Genomic DNA, 21740 nt, shown 5'->3' with positions numbered 1-21740 from the left:
AATGCTTCATTGAATCAAAAAAAAAAAATTCTTCTAATACTGAAATGCTATGACCGATTCATGACTTGCTCAATCATGTGCAGCACAGAAGGCAAGCCAGACATTTCAAGGTCATGGCTAAAGAACCTGACTGTGCAGAGAGAGCTGTATCCAAACATTTAGATGGAAAGTTGGGAGGAAGGAAAAAGTGTGGTAGAGAAAAGTGCACTAGCCACATAAGTAGCAACAGCCTTGAGAGAAGTGTGAAGCAAAGGCCATTCAGTGGGAGCTGTGAGAGGTTGGAGCTGAGTCAGCGTTTCTATACTCAGACATATCCGGGAAATGAGCAACAACTATCAGAAGCTTTGTGAGTTACGTTCGAAGCATTTGTCCTCACAGAGTCTGGAAGGCAAATGCAGAAACACTGAATTCAAGTTGATTGAGGTCCAAAGTGAAGTTTCCACAATCAATAAGGATTTGGGGAGCCAAGTCTAAGGCTGGTGTTAGTCCACTGTTTTTATTAAAGTCTAGCGTCACCATAATGGTTAGTTACCTAGCAGGAGATTTTAAAAGACTTCATGCTGCATTCAGCTGATAAGCTTCATGGAAATGCTGATTTCATTTCCCAGCATGAGTTGGCAGCTGCTCACACTGCCAAAGGTACCAAAACATGGTCAAGTTACCGCAGTGTTACTGTGATGGACCCAAACTCTTTAGAGAATTTATGGAGGATTTTTATTGTCAAGGGGAAGATGAGAGACACCAGGCTATTAGCCATCTGGGTTTCCGTTACACCTCAGCAGAGCAACAAGTTGCTTTTCTCCACACCTGCTTTGATGCAGCAATTTATGCAAAAGGAGCCCTGGCCAAGTATTGACTAGAGCCAATACTTGGCCCTGGCCAATACAAATAGTGCAAATAATATGCACTTCAGAGACATCTTTTCAGTTTGCCTAATTATTTATTTATTTTATTTTTTTGCTTTAGTCTAATTTAAATTTGTAATTTTCTGAGAAGCATAATTTGGATTGTAGTGAGTTTGGGGTCATTCTTTTCTACTATTATGAAGCAGGAATAACTACATGATCGAAAACATGTGATGCAAAGTTACTTCTAGCCTGACTTTAACAGAGGCCAGGGCTCCAACAAGCAACAGTTACTCAACAGCCGAGGGTCCATGAAGCAAAGCCTAGAAGTAGGGGCTGGTTTTTACCAAGCTAGGTTCCTAATGCAAATTAAATGCATTAGGAATTAAATTAAAGTTTAAGTTTATTAAATCAACTTTGAAATTTAAATTTTGTAACCCTTGATACATTTGGTGACCACCTGAGCCACTTAATTTATTAATTCAACGAGCCTTTATGAGTTTTATTCTTGCTAATGTAGACGCTGGCGATAGATGTCTCTCCTTGACTGTCTGAGCTCCACGCTGACTGCTCAGAGTGAACCCATTTGACATGGCAGTTGTGCAAAGGAACAAACAGCAGAAGAAAGCTGGGCAGACGGAGCTGAGAGGAGCCTTTTGTTGCTGACAGTTGTAAAACCACAGGGGGTCTTCAAGCCTCAGATACCCCCCAGAGTTCAGGTTTTGTTCTCAAGGATCTGATTTTCTATGAGCCCCTATTATCAAAGGGTTTAATAGAAAGTTTTCCATTTTAATTTCAGCCTTAGCTATACATGTGTTTTTAGGCTTATGACAGCTGAATATGACTGATTTAGAAACTGGATCTTGGTCCCTGTTTTCGACATCTTATGTTTCACCCTGAAAACTGAGCTTGATTTCAAGTAGTAAGGTTGGCTGTACAGCCCTTAGACATCTGGTTAAAATACACAATACATATTACCCCAACAGACTTCCATATATCAAGTCCATCTAACTGGTAAATGGAGCTTGTTATTACGAGCTAAATGAAGTGAGTGGGTTAAAACAAAGTGTAATTAAAAAGCTTTCTGATTTACCATCAACTGAAATGAGATCAGCTGCTTTCCCCCTCAGTGTTAGTCACCAAGCCATGACGTCACACATACACGAACTCACTGTGAAATCAGAAAGCTAACTTAATAAGGTTATAACTTGGATTCAGGACTATAAGCCTGTGTGATATATATATATATATTTTTTATCAGACTGTGACTGTCAGCAGCAGAAACCAGATCTTTAAGTATTTTTGAGTGTCCTAATAAAGCTCTGTAAAAGTCTGATGTCATTTCCTTCCATTTGAAACCAGATATTATTTTGCTCTGTAAATGAACAATTCATTCTCCAGGGCTAATGTGTGAATAATGTGATTTTGTCCCCATTGATTTTTAAATCAGCAAACGTTATTGACATTAAATAATGGGGGCGGGGCTGTTCTTGACCTCCCTGTTTATGGGACTAATACAGCTGAGTCATCTAGTTATTGTCACACCAACATGCTTTGTTCTATTTGGGTTTTTTTTTCCTCAGAAAACGTTAATATGATTTGCATTGTTTATGGGGAGCAGCACCAACGAAAAATGAAATATATATTTCTGCTTTCATTTTTAATTATGTCAGTTTTCGTCCTCCATACAAGGGTGACTAATGAAAGCACCATCAGCTCGGCAGACTTCCCATCCAGTCTCTGTCCTCTGACAGCTAACTTCCTTATTGATCAGCAGCATCAAACTGCTGCTTTACTCCTGCCAGTGCCCGCAGCATCTCGAGCTGTCCGGGACGCGCACCATGCGCGCTCGTGGCGGGCGGTGCGCCATCACAGGAGAGGTCCCTTTAAGTTTCAGCTGAGTGAGACCTTGGTGTGTCACATGGACATGATATAATGAAAAGGCAGGAGCGCTGCGCCGGAGAGCGCACTAAGTTCTCAGCTGATGGAGAACGGGGCGGAAATCTACGCAGTCATTCTGCTGTCGGTGCGAACGGGAGGAGCGAGCGTGGCCGACCCCAACCGAACCGGGCCGGACCGCGGGCGAACATGGGATGGGACTGCACCTGCCAGCGTTGGCACGCAGTTAAAAACAGAGAGCGGGCCCGAAAAGGAGGAGCAGCCTTCAACGTGAGTGAAGTTATTTGTCATTGCTGCGCTGCGCGTCGTTACCGCAGGTGCGTCTGCGCGCCGCTACACTGCTGTAGGGACAGCCCGCATCTGTCGGCTTGCCCTTTCCTTCTCTCTCTCACTCTCATACAGTTTTCAGGGAAATGCGCAGTCATCCTGCGGGACAAGAGCTTCATAGTGCTACACACTGACCACATGAGTGTGTGTTGTTGCTGACTCTGTGGTCGCCAGTGTCCGCATTCCAGGTGCTGTTGCGCAGATAGAAATTGAACTTGGAGTAAACAACTGGGGAGGGGAGAGCGGGAAACGGTGGTGGTGGGGGGGAACGATTCACTGAAGAGCTCCGAGGCGACGCTTGTGGCTGGACTGGAAACATCCTGCGACTCGCTACCAGCGTCAGCTCCCGCAAACTAACAACGAGCCGCCGTCTCCACTTAGAATGAATGGCTGAGGCGGATACAGAGACTACAAATGTAATCATTTTAGTTGTCAATCAGGGCCCGTCGGAAACACTTTTAAAGGGACAGCCGCTCAAAGCTGAAATGGTATAAATGCAACACAACCAGAGGAATTTAGACCAAACTGCCTGAGTTAAAATTAGTTTTAGCCTCCTTATAAATGATAATGTTGACAAAGTTTATTTTATCCCTGTATTTAAAAATAGCTAGATGACTCATAATGCACTGTAATGTATTCAAGCAATTATTTCTTTTAACTTTTCTGATTATAGCTTAGTGATAGGATCTTGTTTCTGAACGTAAAATTGTCCGCGAAAAATATTCCAATAAATGCAATAAATTTAGCAGTTTGGGACCATTTTTAACTAATGCATTGCTAAAGCCATAACAATTCAGATGCACCCTCTCAAATATCGACAAACTTTGATTTCCAACGAACATTTAACTCTGTAACTGGAAGACATTTTGAATACCCAAAATAAATAAACAAAACAACAGAAACAATAAATTAAATGGATAATGAAGCCTCAACAAATTAAAATTTCTCCTCAAAGCATTATAGGCTCAGACAGTTAAAACATGTAAAACTGCCAGGTAGGACTTAAATAAATAGATTAATAAAACATAAATAAATAAAAGTGCAAATTAACTAACTAATTAATTAATTTGCTTTAACTGGGCCATTGCTCACACACCTGAGCAAGTTGCATCCAGGCCCCACAGGAGCCAAGGACTGACCACCAGGATCTCATCGTTTTAGACCTGCAAACCTCATATTTACTGCTACAAAAAAAAATTTAAACCTACTTGTCCCTTGGAACAAAGTACCTTACTAACATTGTATTACGTTTTATATTTGAATAGATTTTATAAACTAATATACTCTATGAAACTTTGTTCCAAAATGTAGCCAAAATGATTTAATGCATTATTAGTTTTTTAAATTTTACTTTACAATCTTTTAACAGAACTTTTACAAAGGAAGGCAAACCTTTAGCAATATAGCTTAAATTAATGCAGTTTCTATAGTTAACCCTTTGAAAAAACAAACAAACCTAAGTTTATCTTAAATAACATAAAAGTAAATATTAGCATCGACTGTAAAACTTCCATGCAGAAATTGCACAGAATAATACAGAAAACTGATAAAACCATCATTTTCTATTGCCATTATTATTAAAACATTGTTCATAACTAAATAATTTGTTTCAAACTTATTAAGTCATAGAATTAAAGAGCCAATGCCTCTGAAGCTGCAGATTGCATGATTTGCTTGATTTTTCATGTAAAATCCCAATAAATGACAGTGAAGTATTAATGTGATTAAATGTGAAAAAGAGACTCGATACCCCACACAGATCAAACGTTACTTCCACAAAATACATTTTGTGTCAACCTAAGTTTCTAAGTAAGTTAAACAAAGACTAGAGCACTAGCTCTTCCTTACACTGCACTTAAGGAAGAGCATTGCTGTCAACAATCCTGACAGCAACATTGTGACGCAGTAGCAATAGCTCATCCCTGACGACCTGGGCTTATTAACCTGAACTGGTTAGCTGAAGCTGTGACTTTTCATATTTACATTTTGTACGTTGACTCAGCTCTTTCTTTACCATGACCAACCAAAGCAGCAGTGGTGTTAAAGCTGACAAAGCATCTCTTGAAGTTGTAAACAAAACCAGAATAGGTTTCTGTTTCTACTCAGATGACCAGAGTTTTCCCCCAAAACTCCTGCTGGTTTAAAGAAGCCTTCTATTTTTATCTTGTCCTGTCACTCTGACATGAGATTCGCTTGGCTGTTTGGACATATTTAAGGTTGCAAAAAAACACGAACAGCTGTTAGGAAGGTGCTCTTTAAAATCGACAGCTTGCGAGCCACAAGACAGCAAAAAGGCGGTTGTGCAACATACACAATGGAACTAAATACTTTCACCTAAACACACGCACAACTGTGAAATTGTGTGCTATGAGCTTTATCATCCAGGGCCGATATTACATAACCCTGCACCGTGAAGGCATAGCGAATCTCTGACAGCATATTTTCTCTGAATGCATTACATCAACACAGTGACGACGTTCAGCCTTCTGATTCTCCAGCGCTTCGTGTTCTGGCTGCTCGTTCTGCAGCAGAAGCGCTGTGGTTTGTGTCACCTCTGCCCCTGCACGCTGATTTATGTTTTTCATCATTTGAATGTCTTTCTTAAACAAATCCACAGCTGTGTCCTGACAAGCCTGAGTGAGGCAGAACACAAGCGCCAGTGCCTCTCCAGCCCTCATAGCATTAGCAATAATCCTTAGTAACAACCAGTAACCAGTTAATACTGCTATGTTCGATCGTATTAGGGAGGGGAGATCCATCATGCTTTTGAAGCAAACTTTCACACCTCTAGGGGCTGTCACTTCCGCTCTCAGCAGCATTGTTTGGGAATATTAAACACAGAGAAAGCCAGAAATCTGCCCAGAACTCAGATTACTGACATGTTTGGAATGGCTGGAGTGTTTCAGCGGAGTCCAGAAGCAAAGAGCCTCTGCCTGTTTGACTTGTGTTCCTGTTTATCTGTGTGTGTTTTTGTGGCCGCCTGCTTGTGTTAACTGATCACAGACTTTCCAATCTGCGTCACAGACTGTGCAGCACGCTGGTTCAGTGTTTGCTTCCCTATTGTCTCAGGAAATAGAGCTTTTTTGTTTGAATGTAGATGCTCATATGAGGTTTTATTATTCCCTCTGCTCTGCTGAATGTCAAATGGGGCTTTACTTTGGTGTAGTTATTTAAGTCATGATTGGAAAATATAATAGTAAGAAAAATTATATAATGGGTTCTTGAACCTTTTCATTCCAGATACAGTAAATGATTTCATAGTTGTTCTCATGTTGATCATCTTAAATTTTTCTTTGTATTTTTCTTCTGAGATTAAAACTCTCATCTTTGTCTGAAAACAATGTTTGTACTAACAGGCAGAACGTTGCTGTACTTTATACATTATTTTTGCAATATTGTTTTTGACCAAATCAACAAACTTTAGAGCATTTGTCTTTTTAAATGACCTCTTCATATATTTCAACATTGTTAATTTTTCTTACAACTCTTTTCTGTATTTTTCACAAGTTCTGTTTTGTATGCCAAACATCTATACATTATCCCAGATAAGCTGCAGTAAGAAAGAAAGAAAAGTATTTAGAAATAATATTGATTTATAAGTACTTTACCTTATCTGTAATTAAAATATTCCTGGATACATGTGGTTTCCAAACTAATATGATTTTCACACCTAAAAAATATATATTTGCAAACTATTTTAGATATTACATTGTCATTTTATATTTAATTCTGTTAACTTTATTGATAGTAAAGGAATTTCTTTTGATTAAACCATGTCACTGATTTATGTTTCTTGTGTAATCATCTCCACAAATCAAAATAGTTGTGTCACCTGCAAAAACAAATCACTTTTCACTTTGCAAATATAATTAATGTACAGAATATTGGGAATATTAGAATATTGGGGCCCAACACTGATCCCTGGGAAACCCCCGAAGAAATGTCTAAACATTTTTACTAATTTGTTTTCTTAGAAACGTTTTTTCTCCCGTTTAGTTTTTTTCTCCTTTAAATGTTTCAGTCCATCACATTTTAATAAAAGACATATCTTGTCAAAATAACAACTTAAGTTTCCGAAGTCAGCCCAACCTTTAAAATGTAATGTCCAATCCCACTGGATTTAGTTAATTGTGAATAACAGCAGGACTTTAAAAAAAATATTTTGTCACATCTGAGTTCAGTTTTACTCGTCAAACCCAGCTTTGACTACTGCCAGACTGGTAGAATCTAGAACAAACAGAAACTCTCTGATCGCATGAAGTAGGCTGAAAAATCTCAAAACCCAACACATCATGATCCAATTCAACCAGGTTACTGAGACTGACCAGGCAACAAAGCTAATCCTAAACCACAGTAAGAGTTATCATAAAACCTGCATTTTTTAAAATGTTTTCAGGTTCTCTTTGAAATTAAAATCAGTTTGGTGATACAAAATGTGATGAAAAGGCAAAAATACAGCAGAGTAGTGTTTTTACAGCGCTGTCTTGCAGTCGTCAAAAAATACTCCCTCTCCCATTCTTTATAAAACATCCCTCTCAGAAACAACGTTATTAAAAACTCATGAGAGAATGAGGTTGTTCTTTTTTCTGAATAATTCAAACAAATGGTTCCCACTTAATTTTTTCCCTGCGTATCATTGTATGTATGTAAATGTGTGTGTTATTGCAGCTCATAGAGCCAGCTGTGAAAGTAGAATTTCCGCTGGGTTTGTGTGGTCATAATTAGCAGCAGCCATGTGACTGAGTGTTTTTGTACATGTGCCTTTGAGCTCATATGTCAGTGCACGCCTGTGTGCAGGGGTGTGCTTGTGTTTACATGACAGCTGACTGGGAGGGGAAGTGACGCAGGAGGCAGCGCAGGGCTGAGGGGAGCTGACATTACACTGCTGCAGAGCGAGGGAGACGGATATAAGGCGAGGAGCAGAAAGAAACGAACCAAAGGAACTAATGAGCGGACCGCTTTCTTGGTTACTGAGAGGTCGTTGCCCTTCTGCAGCTGCTGGACCTGTCGTAAACAAAGCCGTAAAAATGACGGTGCAAGTCGAACAACAGCACGTTTTGGTTATGAAACATGTTTACCCACCACTGTGTGTAGCAGTAGTGACACACACAGGCGTTTGTTTGTCCAGCTTAGCCTCTTCTAACACGAACCTCATCTTTTTTGGCTGACCGCCCTCTCTGGCTGGAGGAGATTTTTAATTTCATAACAGCTCCACTCCTCAAATATTTTCTGGGTGAACTTTGGCCTCAATTGAAGAAGGTTAGTGGCTGGAGGAGGGCAGACTCTTGAGGCATTTTGTCAAAGGTTCAGTGAGCTGTCTAATAATCTGTAGTATCTGAGAGTAATGGTGGACGAACAATCTCCTGAAAATGAGAGTGATCTATTTCAAAAATTTGTTTCATTTATATTTGATCATTATGGCTTACAGTTATTAAAAACCAGTTAACTCGACTCTAACATGAGACCAGTGTGGCATCTAGTAGCGGTGTATAGTCACTCTTATTTGATTATTACAAATCAAATAATATATTATATGACATATTTTTATATCCCATTGACTGTCAACTACTATACATTCCTGCGAAAAAGAAGTTCAGTCTATTTCTCAGCAACGTTAATAACGAGAATAGATCATAGACAAATAGGAAATATCACCCAGAGCAGGGAGGATGTATTACTAATGAAACTAATCCATATTCTCATGTATTTACTGATGAGGAACATACAGCAACACACTGGGTTTACACAAACATGTCCGAAAAGCAACAAGGAATTGAGATTCTACAATGGAGCTCCATAGTTCATGGGGGTTAGGGACCACAAACAGCCGAAATCTGAGAATACTTAAGACCCCCTCTGACTGCGCTACAAACTGCCTATTTAAATAGTCAAAATGCCAAATGTACCTTTAATACACACAGTGGAAACAGTAAGAGATATTATGTTTTGCTTTGGGGTTTTTTTTTTCTGGTTGACAGCTGTCACCGTCTGTAGGACTGGGCTTGAGTTTTGATACAGTTCAGGACTTAGGATTTGGTGATCTGGTATTTGGTTATTTTTGCGTTCATGTTAAGACATTTAGTTTCACCTGTGCCCAGAACATCTGGTTCATTCTGGGGAAATGTGAATGCATAATCAAACTCTGGTGAGGACCAAAGAGGCGAACTGTAAACCTTGGTCCCGATTCGGTCGAAGTGAACCAGTCCATTCGGTTTGGATTTCTCAAAGAACTCAGTAGAAAAAACATACATCTTCTGTTAATCTTGTTAATCCTCTTTAAAATCTATGTGTGATCTTGGTTATGTGTCCTTTTGCGCCTCTGTGTTGCACTGCGTCGGACCTTCATGGCGAGTTTAAAATAAGAACCTCTTGCACCTCAAATCAGGGATTGGATGATTCACATTTCAAAGAAAGCCAAGACAGAGGACAGCGCCAAGTTGATTCCAAGTTACTTCATCAGTACCTTGAGTCATTCCTTTAGATATGGATGTGAGATAATTTGGTCTTATCCTGTTTCTTGCTGTACTTTGGATGTTGATCCACCCATCCTTGTTACAGATATCTGCACAGGTTTCATTAATATTTACTTCCCTTTTTTTGCAGATATTTTTGGTTCCACCTGGACACTAAACTGCTCTATAGGTTAGGAGCTGTCAGTAAGCTGGAGTCTACTACAGCTTTGTTAAGTAGGCCAAAGGCATCAGGGAGTCACAGGAACCAATGCAGCTTTGCCACCCATCCTATAGTGTCTTGTTGAGAGCAGGACAAAGCCCTTAAAATGCATAATGTATTCTACGGTGCATCAATCCTTGTGTGGTGTTCAAAATGGTCATTTCGGTCCATCCAGAGGCAACACTGACCTTTTCTTTAACAAACATTGATGTTCTCTAAGCGGATGGCCATCTATTAGCTCCTTCTTGAAGTCACAGATCACCACAAACAGCAGCGGAGCACTGACATCTGTTGGCAGCCTGACACCTCTCACCTCCTCCTAATTCTTGGTTTTCAGGCTCTGTGTTGTCAGAAATGGAGTCTCTGGGCGTGAATGGAAACAGAGTGGGAAGGGAAGGATGGATAAAGGCTAAAAGAATAATTACTGAACAGTCAGTGTCAGAGGTAGAGTTGAGTCTGCTGGTCTCTGTTGTTTCTTTGTCATTTCAGTGATGTCCTCTATTGATTTTAAAGGGAAATCTTTAGTTTTTATCCCAACTGCTACCAAATGAAATGGACTAGCTGTATCTCTGTGTGTATTGGCTTAGAAAGGTATTAATAGTTGAACATTTTTGAAATTTGTATTTTTGTTCTTACTTTTTTCTTTCTTTACCTTGGGACAGTTATGATTTAAAGAAAAGCGGCAAAAGCAAATGAGATTGATTAGCAGTACTTACCAGAAACTGGTTGTGTCGTCCAGGACATGTTGCCTGTAAATCAAACTGTTAGCATGTCATGACATTCTTGAGACTGACACAGCAATGGCTTTCAGTCAGAGGCTTTTTCTAATTAGCATAGAAGTTTTGTGTCCCCAGCATGACTTTCCACAGCAACTTTTTGAACACTCTTGAGTTACAACAATGTTTAGTTTTCTTTTGAGAGAAATAAATACATTTTTTATTGAATTAAATTACAAAAACAAATTGGGAATATACCCAAATTTCTGTTTGGAAACGAAATATCCGTTTCCTTTTTTTTCAAAATTTTTTAATTAAAAACTAAATGCATATTTAACCCAATGTCAGATTGCAGGGTTATGCTCTGCTACAAGGTTATTCAAATCCAGTCGTCAACGGACGTTGTTCTGCAAATTTTAGATGTTAAATCAAATCCTTGGTATGGAGACAGGCTATCCAGACTTCTGCTAACGAACTGAATATTTGACTCAGGTGTGTGTAGAGGATTAAAGTTGAATGCCTACAAATACACCACTATGTGTAGGTCTATCACACACAATCTCAATAGAATCCATTGTGTGTCTATTGTGGCACCGTAGTTTGCTCCGGGGCTGTGTCGTGCCAACGCGTTGTCTTTGGTTGCTGCGTTTTCACAACAACAACACGTAGAACGATTGCTTTCTCAGAAAATCTCTTGATGTGGGTTATGTGTTTCTTAGACCCAGAAATACACAAAAGCACACGTACTACTTCTTCATCTTCTGTCAGCCACTTCCTCTTGTGTACGTTGATAAGCAGTGCAACAGCTCCCGTCTTCCTTAATGGTTTTTACGTCATGCTGACTGTCCTAGATTGAGCTGAAAAACTGACCTGGGACACTTGCCATTTATAGCTCTTTTCCTGTGCCTCTCCCTGATGTAACAGCAAGAGACGAGTTTCCCTGAAAGGAGCTCTGCCCTTTCCAAGATACAGAACAATAGAAACTGCTTTTAGAAGCAAGGCCAGTTCTTTTTGCTGGGTTCTCCGTCATTGAAAAGTAAAACGTTATCGCCTACAGATGGCAGTGATGTCAGACAGTCCGGGGCCTCTGCTGCCCATTCTAGTCGGTCCTTAAGCAAATACAATTGAAACTAGAAGCTTACGTAGATTGTGTGAAAAGAAAAAAAAATGTTTTCACAATGTCTGACTTTAAATCAGACCCACATCTTGTTTTGGTATGGCATCCTATGTTTTGCAAACTTATTCCTTTTTATCCAAATGTTATATATATATAAATATATATATGTTATATATATAATTGTTATATCTAATCACAATAATCTTCCTCATGAGACCAAAAATGAAGACCTTTAGCTGTTTCTATTGACCATAAAACTGCACAAATTGGAATGAATAAATAAAATGGATTGCTTAATGGAAACACGCTGATTTTGTGTATTCATTTCATGTTTTGATAAAATCAAATGTTTTGCACTTGGATTAGGTGGTTTTTCAGCCATATTGAAATTGGTGTATTTTACAAAATTGCAGTGGAAAGACTTTTTATTTTTGTGTCTTACTGGTTTGCGTACAGCAGCAACTCACCTGTTTACAGGCACTGTAGCAGCTGAGTTACAGTGCCTGTAATTCACCTGATAGGGTTAGGGTAAGGATTAGGGTTTTAGTTACTGGCACTGGCCTCACTGGGCAGCTGGCTCTCAGCATCACGCTCCATCAAAGTTGAGTTTCTCATTCAAAAGTGTTGAATTTATAACTCTTCTGTGAAATCGCTGACTAAAATTTCTCCAAATTTCCGCAGACATGCACCAGGAGCTCATTGATTGGCTGATTGTGAGCGCTACTGATGAAATATTAATAGACTCTTCCCAAACTTGTGTTGGTCTTCCTGATACACGGCTTATTTGCTTTGGGTTTCCGATTATGTCACTCAAGGAACCAGAGTGTTTCCGTTTATCTTCAATGCTATTTTAATTAGAAGTTTAAAAAGTCATGACGTCATCTTTTGGGATTTCCTAAATAGAAAATAGTTTAGAAAGGTTTGCTGCTTTATGACTTGAAACAATCAATGAGAGCTCCAGTTTTTCTCTAAGCAATAAAATCCTAAAGGAGAATTTCCAGCCATCAGTTTCTGATCTTCATTTTTGGGTTATGAACCATGTCAGTGATACAAAACATTCCAGGATAAAAAGGTCCTATTCCAAGGACCAGAGCTAAGTAGAAGAAGTAGCATTTAGTTTCTGTTCTCCTTTCTGGAAGAAACTCCCTGAAAACCTGAGCTTCTTTAAATCCGGACTGGAAACATTCTTGTTTACTGCAACTTTCCACCAAAGCATCTCAGCAGTGAGTGACTGAAGCTTCAGATCAAACTTAAATTAGCATTTTACCATTTGTCCTTTTTTCTTTTTTTCTTTTTTTTTCCCCACCAGGGGGTCCTTTTTGTGGGCTCTAGTGTCCCTTTTATCATAGTAGGCTGACAGGAAAGGGGGAAGGAGAAGGGGGAAGACATGCGGCAAATGTCGTCGGCTCCGGGAATCGAACCCGCGACGGCCGCATTGAGGACTGGGGGCCTCCAAATGTGGGGCGCGCTGACCTCTACGCCACCGGAGCACGCCCCCCATTTGTCCATTTTATGCAAAGCTTTTAAGCAAAGGACAGACCGAGTTTAAGACAAGATTAAGGGATTTTAATTTTTTCATTGAATTTCTTTTGATTGGCTGTGAGGGATTTTGTGCATGAATGGCATTATAGAAATGAAAGTTCCCTCCTCATGGCATAGAAATGATCCCACTGGAAACTGGTTTCCTCCTCCTTATGGTTCCAGTTTGGTTTTTCTGCTCACAGACCTTCTTAAACCCAATTCTTTTTTTTTTTTTTTATCATTCACTCACTTACTCTGACTTCTATTTCTTAATCATATATTATTCATTTCAGTTTACTTCCTTTTGTTGTGCATTTCCTGCTTTCTGAATAGTGCTTTGGGGTTTCTGTCCAAATACTTTGATCCTTGCTCTGCCTAGAGTTTTTTAGGGTATTTTATGTAAAGAGAAAATGTTCTGTAGCATTGGATAATGCCACTTGTTACAGCAACTTAATTTCTATGGAATTTGTCTTTGACACTTCCTCCAGCCAGCTGTCGGAGGAAACAATAAAACCCACATGAAATAATTACAAGCCTGCATATTTCCTATCTAGCAATTTGATCCATTAGTGAAAGTATTTCCTATTCAATATACTGAATTTATTTTAGGGATGCAGTGATATGAAAATGTTGGCAAATACCCAATATTCATACATTCCTCTAGCTTTTGAAGCCATGAAAAACATTTTGACATGCTGACATTGCTTCTCTGCTTCAGTTAAACACCACACCGTCCTGCACTGCGTGACACTCACTGTCATACGCTAAAGCAAACACCACAAGGCCAACTCCTCCCCTTCCCGTCCCAAACACATGCACACAACAATGTTATGGAAATAAACGTTGGCTGTTAATATTGGCCCAGTTTTACGTATTGATACCGATATGCCGACGCTAATGACAACATATCGTGCATCCCTTGGATTGATTTTATTATTTTGAATTTGTTCATTTGAAGCAAATAAAACATTAAAATAAATAAATAATTTTGCCATGCCTAAATCCTTTAATGTTATAAAATATGTAGATAAAAATATGAAGCTTAGGGAGAAAATCTAACTCACAACTTGTGGGTTTTTAGAGCTGAACTGTTTTTCTCTGTAGGTTGCTTACTTATCACATGTGTTTATATTTCCAGTAATAAGATGGAGTCATAATCACATTCATGCAAATTATTCAGAACAGTAGTTAAAATCTTTCAAGTGATTTCTTTGACTTCACATTAAAGCTTTATATTTGTCTCTCCTTGTATGCTTCTCTCTCTCTCTGGTCTGCCATTCCTCTCCACTATGCTCCTTGCATGGTTTCCATGGCAGCGTTTGGCTCTCGGTTACATAATAGCTGTGTGTTTGTGGGTGTGCATGCTTGTGTGTGGCCCTAGCCTGGGGAAATCAAACACGCAGCTTTCAGAAGTGAGTTTGCTACTATTAGGGTTTACGTTTTCGACACCTGGGGGATAAATATACCCCGCTGTGTGTGTTTCTTCTCATTTCTCCCCCACCTGCTATGTGTTTTACCACCACTAGATGGGAACAGCGTGCAAAAAAGTAACTAAGTGTTCATTCTGACTCATTTGGGCAGTGTAAGGTACTAACTGTGTAAGTTTTAAGAGCTAATCATCACATGGCTGACTTTCTACCCCTTCACTTCACATATAAAGATATATGTCCGTGTGTGTGTGTGTGTGCGTGTATGCCTAGTCTTTGCTATCTGTGGTGCTGTGGATGACAAATTAGCCTCTGATGTAATTGTGAGCTGGAGGCGTGTGAGGATATTAAACAGAATATACGTACTTTGAGCCGTGGCCTCAGATGACCTCTGATGGCACTGGGCAGACCGTGGCAGAGGGAGGATGCTTATTTCAATTAGCATCATGTCAAGGAGTGTTCCCCTTCTGTGGCGTGGCTTTAATTAGGCTCATTTTAAATTTATGAGTCAGAAAGTAAGGGTAAACGAAAGAAGCACATGAAAACTTCTCTGCTCTGCTCCTAGGGGAGAAATCATCACGAAAACTGGCTCAAAGATGCTGTGTGTGCAGATTTCTCTCCTAGCACCGCAGTCAGGCTTTACAAGTAAAATAAAACAGAAGAAGAAGAAATTAGACTTAAGGGAGGTTATCAAGTTTATCTGCATCTGTGGATGTTACAGTAGGAAACAGCTCTGATTTTAAAGGGATTCTAGTTCCTTCCAGTTCTAAAAGGGCTCATCTGAAGTTTTTATTTCAAATGGTGCAGCAAATTATTATTATTATTATTATTATTATTATTATTATTATTATTATTATTATTATTATTATTATTATTATTCGGTCCCTTTTGTCTGATATCCCTCAATAAAAAGCAATACGGCCATTTGTCTTTCAGAAGCAATCTACTCAGAGTTTTAACCCTTTATGGTACGTATAATAATGCCAGTTGAAAATAAAATGGCATTATGGCATATTTTTATTTTTACATAAAATAAACAAAGTAAACATAATAAAGACCAATATTTACAAATTATTATTTTTTCATTTTCTTTTTGTTGACTTTGCCATTTAGCAACAATGTACCATAGAGGAAATGAATGTAAACAAGAAAGTTTGAATTATTATTGTAAAAACTTTTATTTAACTACTCAGGTTATAGTCTAAATAGTCTCCGGTAGCAATAATAGTTACGGTAACAATGAAGCTCATTTGAAAAACAATTAAAAAAATGGAACTTCCCTACTCTAAGCCTCTCAGCTTCCAGTGAAGAGGTGGACCTAGAAAACAAACAAATATCCTCAGCATGTTATGAACCTGCCAGTTTAATGCAACACACAATAATTACACATTCTCCCTCATTGTTCCCCCTGACCTCAATGGTCACCCTAACCTCACTGGTCACCCTGACCTCACTAGTCCCCCTTACCTTACTGGTCCCCCTTACCTTACTGGTCCCCCTGTCCTCAGTGGTGCCCATGTCCTCTCTGGTCAATTATACCACATCTCCATTGTCAAATCTCACTCCAGCTGGTGAATGTCTGGTTAGGTTCTAGCCATGTTGGGTGTGTCTCCACTGGCAGTGTGTTTCTCACTGTTTTGTGGGTGTGAACATGAGAAGGCCCTAAGTGTGCAGGCGCTGTGGTCGATACTCCGATGATACTCTTCGGTTGCGCTGCCCAGTTGGCGCCTCATGCGCTCTTTCACATGTCCCGTCTTCGCTCATCTTGTGATGTAAATCCACAAACCAATCAAGGTATGGAGTCTGCTGCCAATCAAATACATTGTGTACAATACCTGCAAGCTCCGGCTAGCTTCCAAAAAATGCAGAGGAGCCACACAGGATCTGCAATTCAAGACAAATAGGAACGGAACTGGCTACATACCACGCATAAAAAGACAAAAGTTTAACTGATCATGAATAACAAGAGTTTTGGTTGAAGGTAAACATTTTTCTTTCCAGTGTGCTATTAATATGTTTTTTAGATTTGGAACCACTTCCGCATTGAAGAGTGACAGGGATGGTAGTGACCTGGGAAGGCGCGATATGGGAGGAGACAGTAAGCGACAGGGCAGCATGCAGAAAGAGCTGATCAGTGAAAAGCAGATGAAAACTTCTCAACTCTGTCTCCTGATCTCGCTGAATAACCGGCTGTCTGACTTGACCTCGATCCGCATGTCTTTTTCTGACTCAGTCCACTCAAAGAGGAACAAGCTCTGTCTTCTATGTCGTGTTTCCATGGCAACCACACAGGCAGGTCAGGTGCCATTGAAGCATACAGGAGCCATTTCCTAATAAACTGGCTCGTATTATCTAGCTGTGTGTTTGCTCCCTCTTAGACGACGACGGCTCTCATTTCCACCAACAGCTAATGCTTGATGGGAATTCACTTTTCTTCCCCAAGAATAGACTGGCTTCAAAGTTTTTTTCAGTTTTGTTTTGTTGTCTTTTTTTTTCACAACAAATCAAAAGAAAACTGAAAGGCTTGTTGGCATCAGCTGCCCCTTTACACAGTAAGTAAACGCGGAAGATGATAAAACCAGATTGAGGCTAACGTTAGCCTGACTCAGGTCTTATTTTCATGACTGGTTAAAAAAGACACACTTATATGAGGGTGAGATTTACATACACTGAAAAAAAACATACAAATAATATATTTTTTCCTGAATGTCCAAACAGTTCAGGAAGGAGACGAGGTCTGTGTCTCAGAGATGATTTTGCGTTGGTGGAAAATGTATGAATCAACTGCAAAACTAAAACTAAGCAGTTTAAGTCCCATGATCCACAGTGATCCGAGTCCTGTATCAACATGACTGAAAGGCCACTCAGAGAGGAAGACTTGAGTGTTTCTTGGTATCAATGTAAATCATTTTCCCCATTTATAAATAGTGAGTGATTTTAAATTTTTCAACATCATGTTTCGGTCCTGTGAATTTTTTGTCTCCTGTGCAAAATATATCAATACAATCGTACAACAAAGATATCCGGTGGAGGTTCCATTATATACATATCAGTCCAATAATGAAGGGAAAGCTAGTACTTTGGTGAACAATCTGATGATTAAATTTGAACTGTAAAAACACAGGAAGCAGACAGCTGTGGTTGCCTTTCAAGTCTTGGTAAAAACTGGGCAATAATAAGAGACTGGTTTTTCCCTGAACACTTTATGACTCTACTTGATGTTAAAGAACCAAACCTTCTTAATTTGTTGGCATAGTAAGAACCATAGCATCACTCCAGCAGTGATTGGTAAGACATTTGTGGGATGAGAAAATTTCATTGTATAAAAACTTAAGTCAGAGAGTTGGAGTATGTCATATATTATGTCCTCCAAGATGTAAAGTTTTATTCTGGGTGCAAACAGAAAGCTTGATGAATGCTGTTCCAGTCCAACCAAAGCTGACCCTAAATAAGATCACCTTTGTCTTATATCACTTTTATTGTTGAAATCCTTTGAAATAAATGCTAATGCTGATTATATACTGTGCACAATCCAGTATGTGTGACTAAAGGCATCTTTGGTGAGCTTGGATTTAAATACAAATTCAATCAGAATTCATAAAGTCATCTCTTGGGATGTCCATTATGGTAAGATGACAGTCTACATGACCTAAAGGGACAAATGAGAAGTTAAAAAGTCACTTTCTTGCTCCCTTACTGCTGCAACTGCAGTTGGTGGTTAAAGAGGTTTGGTGATGGAGCCTCCCACAACTGCCAAACTGAAAACCCAGTTAAAGTCCTGTCCTACCCTCTACTGTTCTTAATCTATGCATGAAAGTTAATTTTTGTTTGAAGTTGGTGACTTCTAAGGTCACTTTCGTTTTGCCATGTGTTTTCAGTTTTGAATTTAAAATTCTGTTCAATAAGTTAAGACCAATAGATTGGGCAGTACGGGTCGGTGAGGTGTGGTCTGCTACTCTGTGGTCCGGCACATTCAGTAGAGGGTTTGCACTGCTAGTTGGGCTCTGACTGGGAAGGCAGTGGGAACTCAATGCCTAATGGCGCCCCACATCGTACTCGTGCAACAACAAGCTAATATGTTTAGTGCTTCTCCAAGCAGTGACGTTTTTCTGTCCTCCAATCAATGTTCTGTGTTATGTGATGCCACACTAACCGTACCATATCATTGTCCTATCTAAGACCATTACAGCTGAGGGAGGAATGATGCAGCACTGGTCAGCTTCATGGGCCACTTTTACAACGGAAACAGATAAATTAGAATAGAGAGGTGTACCAACCAGTGAACACGATGAATTAGACTCAAAAACCCATCTTGGATGGCATATTATCTAAAGTCAGCAGATTTTAGATATGTGACTGTTTCACATTTAGACTTTGCTGACCCAAATACAGAACCGTTTACAGAGCGCTTATTTTAACAGTGCTCTCTTGAATCTATCAGCTACCAAGGTTATGTTGATTGTTTCGATGTATTGGAGTGTATCTTTCATTATAGTCAGTTTGAAACTTGTCCTCAGAACATCTCTAACGGCAGCATTAACCTCTGTGAGCCCGTAATTACTGGTTAAACCACAGCTGTGTTCACTCCCTACTCTGCTAAATGAAAAAGTACACGAGCTGCTGATGTATCAGCAATCTAAGACCATTACTGAACCTCTTTCACTCGGTTTCACTCTTGCTCATAATGTGTCACTGAGAGGCTTTTATTGTTAATTTATCCCCTCGTGAAACATGAAGGAGGTCTCATTTTGTTTCAGACAACAGCCTACTTACTGGAAGGTTTTATTTCCCTCTTTGAGAACAGAGAATGGTGAAATCGCTCATGTCTACGTATTTAAAATGTGAACACAGAGTAGAGAGTTTCACTTCTAGTCAGTGCTTATGTTGGACACTTTTGGTTTTGTGTTATCACTGAACTAGGGATGCTGGGAAGATGACCTGGAAACACACAGTTAACATTATGAAGTTGAGTTAAATTAAACTGCGTTATAAATTCTTTCTCCATTTTGAAACCCATATAATTCACTTATTGCAACCACAGGAAGAACATAATATCAGTTTCACTTAATAAGTTAAAGCCTTTTTTAGCTGTTTAATACAGTCAGGATTTATTTAGGAATATTTATCAAGATGGTCATTATCTCATAGATCAATGAGTGATTTCCCATCATGATATTACTGTCTTGTAACGTTGCCAGGAACACTGCAGTTATATTACCGTAAGTAATTGAAAGGGAATTTTCTAGCACAATTTTTTTTTGTCACATAAAATCCCTAAACATTACATTAAAGTTTGTGGTTTTAACGTGGCAAATTATGAAAATGTGTTTATACTTTTACAAGTATACAAGTATGAAAAGTTCTTCTGAATTTGTTGCCTTGCTATTAAAAAGCATTCTTGTACGCTATTTCGGTTTGGCTATATTTAGCTAGTTTGGTCGTATTCATATCTTGCGTCCACTTCTTTCAGTTGAATTTATGTGATGTACAAATGACGTCTAGCAGATCTATCCTCGTATCCTCAAATCACTCTGATAATCCAGATCTGCTTCTCAGTATCAGAGTTGAGCAAAAAGGCTAATGAGAGAAATTAACTCATGTTCAACAATCAGCAGACCATGTGGAAAAAACTGAGATGTGCATCAAGAAATCACAAGCTGACATGACGCTTTCTTCAATCACTGATGAGGATAGTTTGTAATGTGACTGTTGGCTTGTGGTGGATTCGTTCAGTTGAGTTGCCAAGCAAGCTCAGCATCAGCGTCTAAAACAATAAGAGAAGCTTTGGACGGCATGTACTTTGCAAACATTGTGGAGGAAACGGACGATAATAGGATGGAATGCTTACTGAGAAACTGTGGTTCTTTGGGTGTGGCCACATGTAATGGCTGGATCCTTCGACGGCTGGTTATGTCACAGAAGTGCAACAAAAGCTGTCCAACTTCAAAGGCTCCTGTAAATGCACCCAACAAACATCCTTCATTTCCTGGATTTAAAAGTCTGGAACAGCCCATCCTAAACTGGTAAATACCAGCCCCTAGTTCTACGCTTTGCTTCATCCAGAGGGTCTGGACTCTCAGTTATTAAGAAATGATTGGCTCCTGGATGAGTGGACTCCCAGTCACTATGTAAAGCACCAGTTCAACCCTGTGAAGCTTACAGGAAATTATCTGCGCTGTAAACAACCATCCTCCACTGCGAAGAAGGAAGTGCCATGCTGAATAAGGCAGCTGTTTCCTTTAATAGTACTGCCAAAATATAGGCAGACTATAATTCTATAACATTACAGAAAATCACCATTACTGTTCACAACTTCTTCTGTTCGCTGATTGGCACAGTGAAAATTTTATGGTAGAAATCAAACTCAATGGGAGAAAGTGGAGAAGTGAAGTAAGATTTGAATCGAGCAGAAAGGTGGACAAATCGGAAGACACAGCGGGACAGGAACACAGCATTAAATATTTGTTCAAATCTAGAGGCTCAAAACCTAAAAGCTTTAAAGATGTTGTGTTGTTAGGCTATAGTAATTTTTTTAGATATAGTTTTTGGAATTTACATGCTATATATTTTTATTTTATCCATTCATTTAGTTATTTAATTAAGAAAGCATTAAGTAATTAATAAAAGAAGAATTCAGCAAGAATTTGAGCTTGAGTTTAGCACCGCCATGGTTGCTAGACAACAGGACCAGGACTTGATTTATAAATCGGCCTTGATTTCCTTCATTTTAGCTGCACATGTCTGTACATGTGCAGCTAACAACAGTCACCCCACTGTTGCCATCTTAGCCACTTTGTTGTTATATTTAGTGACTTTTAAGACAAAAAAAAATGATATCAGCCAAAAACAAAATCGATAGGTCTAGTTTTTTAAAGATTGCTGATCGACTGCAATCTTTAAACCTTAATGAGACAGGAGGAATAACTCTGAACAGCAGGCCATCCAGTAACAGTTGCTCACATCTGGCCTGGTTAAGGAAGGATTACACCCCTGAATTTGGACACATTGATTATGATAGTAGCTTTTTACATATCACTTCTTACTCAGGTGAAATTTACAAAATATTCCTTGGATTTCAGTTTGCTTTCTTCTGAAAATTTCAATTAGATTCTTCTCAAAAATCTCACCAACCCCACCCAACAGCTTATTTTCTGTTTCACCAATAAAAGCTTAGATTGCCTGGATTATCTCTGATTTATATTCTGACGAGCTTCAG

The 21740-nt window shown here is 39.2% G+C and overlaps 1 long non-coding RNA gene across 1 annotated transcript in view; it reads left to right on the top strand.

Annotated features, from left to right (window-relative positions):
- The first annotated feature begins 2788 nt into the window (after window positions 1–2788).
- LOC122826118 overlaps window positions 2789–21740 on the top strand; it is a 46261-nt gene continuing 27309 nt past the window's right edge. Inside the window, exon 1 of the long non-coding RNA XR_006369739.1 lies at window positions 2789–3014. This is a non-coding gene — a long non-coding RNA (uncharacterized LOC122826118). The remainder of the gene's footprint in view (window positions 3015–21740) is intronic.

Source organism: Gambusia affinis, linkage group LG23, assembly GCF_019740435.1.
Source record: "Gambusia affinis linkage group LG23, SWU_Gaff_1.0, whole genome shotgun sequence".
NCBI lineage: Eukaryota > Metazoa > Chordata > Actinopteri > Cyprinodontiformes > Poeciliidae > Gambusia > Gambusia affinis.
The sequence above is the reverse complement of the archived record's forward strand: the minus strand, read 5'-3'. Positions and strand labels throughout refer to the sequence as shown.